The 3,751-nt window shown below is 49.5% G+C and overlaps 1 protein-coding gene across 1 annotated transcript in view; it reads left to right on the forward strand.

The window, feature by feature from the left end:
* Nucleotides 1–2,501: 2,501 nt before the first annotated feature.
* LOC119358035 (formin-like protein 3) overlaps nucleotides 2,502–3,751 on the forward strand; it is a 12,091-nt gene continuing 10,841 nt past the window's right edge. Inside the window, exon 1 of the mRNA XM_037624759.1 lies at nucleotides 2,502–2,880. The gene's annotated coding sequence lies outside the window, so the exon portion shown is untranslated. The remainder of the gene's footprint in view (nucleotides 2,881–3,751) is intronic.

Genomic DNA, 3,751 nt, shown 5'->3' on the forward strand with positions numbered 1-3,751 from the left:
AATTGCTCTTTTTAGTGAAGAGCTGGCATCCGACACACTTGTCCACCAGCTCTCATGCGTCGGCCGATGCTATAGGCCAATAAACCCCTGCTTGGAATGCTTGCTTACCAAGGTCCGAGGAGCTGCATGGTGCCCACATGTGCCAGAATGTATCTCCGACAAGAGCTGCTTCCCCTCTTCTTTGGAAATGCAACATTGGAGGACACAGGTGATGCTGCGCTTATATAGTTCTCCTTCATGAACCTTGTAAGCGGTGGATCATTGGGCGATGGACCATGTTTCCCTCTGGCCATCAGGCAATTCTTTGCGCATCAAGTATGCAAGGGTCAGTCCAAGGCGCAATGACAACCATGATCTCGAGCCGAAGTAGTAACTTCCAACTTCGAGCCCCCAACTGTGTTTGTCATCTTGCTCTAAGGCCGGTGGGGTGACTTCTTCGATGTTTGCCCCATCAGTTGGTTTATCCAGCTCGGGAATACCTTTCCATTTGATGGATGGTTTGAACATCCATTCAAGGAAGGTGTTCTGAGGCACAGTTTCTCGTCGTGCACCCATTCATGCCAACGTGTCTGCAGCTTGATTGTTGTCTCGCTGGACATAATGGAACTCTAAGCCCTTGAAACGAGCTGACATGGTTATCACCGCATCCTTGTAGGATGTCATTTTGGGGTCCTTGGCGTCGAAATCACCATTGATCTGCGATATTACGAGCTTTGAGTCGCCTCAGACCTTCAGACGATAGATACCCATGGATACCGCCATCTGAAGTCCGTGGAGCAGAGCCTCATATTCCGCCATGTTGTTGGAACCAGTGTACATGATCTAGAGTACGTACTTCATGGTGTCACCAGTGGGTGAGATGAGAACCACTTTAGCTCCGATCCCAACAAGCATTTTGGAGTCATTGAAGTACATTATCAAGTTGGAGTACGACATATGCTCTTTAGGGAGTTCGACCTTCGTCTATTCTTCGACAAAATCAGCCAACACCTGGGACTTAAATAGCACGACATGATTGATATAGGATTTCGAAGGGAGGAGCTCAATTGCCCACTTCAAGATGCGACCGGTGGCATCTCGATTGTTTATGATGTCTTTAAGCAACACCTCGGAAGCCACGATTATTGAGCATTCCTGAAAGTAATGCCAGAGCTCCGAGAAGCCATAAACACGACAGAGGCTATGTTTTGGTAGTGTGGATACCTCGTTTCACATATGCTTAGTACCTTGGAAACATAATACACATGCCTTTGCACGTTGAACTTGTGTCCCTCCATGTTGCCCTCAATGACTAGAATGACGCGAACAATCTGGTTGGTTGCCGAGATGTATAGCAGCATCGGCTCACTAGGGTGAGGGGCGGCTAGGACGGTATTGGTAGCCAAAAGTGTTTTGATTTCTTCCAAAGCCGCGCTGGCCTCATGTTGAGAGCATGGAGTAAAAAAAGACAAGTGGTTAGGAGTGAGGAGAAGCCAGGGGTGTTGGGATGTGTCTTGGTAGAGTTGAGAGCATGGAGACCAACATCCCTCATGGGCACAACAAATTCTCCTAGTTACACAGCCACCACGACAACGTACGTAAAGTTTAGCTGCCGCCATATGTAATCTCAAGACTGTCATGTCTACAACATCACTGCATTCCACCATGCTCCCCTGCGTTCTCTCTCCCTCGCAGCCACCACATGCCATATCCTTCCCGTCTCTCCCTCCCGAATCGGCCGAGCGGCGGTACGAGGAAGGAATCGAGATGCCGAAGGGATAAACAACCACTCGGCGGCTAAGCGCATATACATGTACTAGCGACATCTGATTTGACGTGGACTGGCGAGCGGGGGAGGAGGCATCTTGCAGCCATGACAATTTTTAGACGAACCAAGACGAAGCAGAAGTGGAAGGGGAAAGGGAAGGCACATGATCTGGCAGCCGCGTTGGTTCTAGCGTTTTTGGAAGGTCAGGAGCCGAGGAAGGTGGAGCCAACACGGGGATGGAGTTTAGGAGGTTGAACTCATGAGCCGCAAATCTGGTGACACGTGGTCAATCGAACGGATGGATGGATTTGTGATGACGTGGTACACTGTGATAGCAAATAGATCAGATAGTGAGGGCCCGCTCGATACTTCTCATTTGACATTGTCAGATTGAACATTTAAAAGGGGTAGACCGTGATCGGTCTCAACCTGCCAACTCAAATCACTTCCAGCATTGTCTCATTTTCCCGCGTGACACATAGCACACATCGAGCAACACACTAGTGGTCAGCTAGAGAGCGAGGCACTATACATTCGCTCGCCATTGTTCTTGACAATGATAATAAAAATAGACAACACAGTCACATGATAAAATAAGAAGTTTTTTAAGGGTCTCTAATTTTTTTTCCAATCGAGATACAAATAGTCACAAAATCAGGATTTTGAAAGAACCCCATTACTAGTCTGTTTCTTTCTGGATCAGATATCTTTTTCTCGATCAAGTAAAAACTCAAATCCATCTCCTCCAAACGTTTCCTCTCCACCGCTCCCGAGTCCATGACCTAACCAAAGCCCAGCAAGCTGCCAGTCGTGCCGGTCCGCAAGCACTCACCCCCCAATTCCCGATCTGAACTCGCCGGCAGCCGCCCCCCGCCTACCTCTGTGCCTCGCCGGCCACTCGTCGTCGCCGCCTCGGCCTCCCGCCTGCCTCCGTGGTTTCGTGCCTCGTCGCGCCCTCCCACGCACCCTGCTGCTGAGCCCCCGCAGTCCACTGCTCCCAGCCCCCCAGTCCGCAGACCGCAGCAGTCCTGCCCGGCGGCTGGCGGCTGGCGGCGTGCAACAAAGCTTCCCTCCAGCGGCACAGCCTGCACCCTGCAGCAGCCAGCCCTCCCACGATTCAACACAGTACACAGGTACGGCTGTTGCCCCATTCTCCAATCTTCCCAATTTCGCAATTTATTTATGATTCAAACCTTATATTGATTGATTCATTTGCTGTTGTCCAATTATGATTGTTAGAATATTTGGACTGATAAGACGTATTATTTCTTGTATAATTGTTGAAGGATGAAAGAGGACAGTAAACATTGTTTTTCTTTTCTGGAAACACGTTGCAAAGAAGAGCTATGCTGGACTAGGATGTGCCAATTCTTTTAAGGTGGACCATCCTATTTTAAAATCCTAGATCTGCCACTAGTTACAGTCTACCGCTGCTGTGCCTTATAGCTGCCGCCGTAAGTAGCTTACCATCACCGCGGGCGCCTCAGTCCCTCACCCCTCACTCATCCTCTCTGCCGCTCACGCTCAACGCCGGCGCTGTTTGCATTCTACCTTATTGGGATACCGCATCCCTGCTGGTTCCACCCCGTCCCCGGTGTTGGCTACTTGTTTTTGACGTATGCGTCTTTTGCCATCCAGGGATGAGTTCAACGTCTACTGACCTCCACAAATTTTGGGTGTCCCCGTGCACACCATCTAGATCCGCCCTTGGATGTGGTAGACGCAGCGGCTGCTAAGGTCCTCGGTCTCGTTCATTTCGCAGTTTTAATTTAGCAACATGTTTCTATTCCTTCTTGTTTTGAGTTCTCATTAGGTTTCCAGTTTTATTGGTTAGTATAACACGTCCACATCTTGCGCTTTTGCCCAAATATCGCACGTCCGAACGATGCATCTATGTCTCTCACAGTCTTACTGTCGCTGGCGGGATTGTTAGCTCCAATACCTCAGTACGAGGACCGCTGAGACTATCGTGTGTACTTTCTCTGATTATAATAGTGTGACCGG

The sequence above is a fragment of the Triticum dicoccoides genome, chromosome 2A, assembly GCF_002162155.2.
Source record: "Triticum dicoccoides isolate Atlit2015 ecotype Zavitan chromosome 2A, WEW_v2.0, whole genome shotgun sequence".
Taxonomy (NCBI): Eukaryota; Viridiplantae; Streptophyta; class Magnoliopsida; order Poales; family Poaceae; genus Triticum; species Triticum dicoccoides.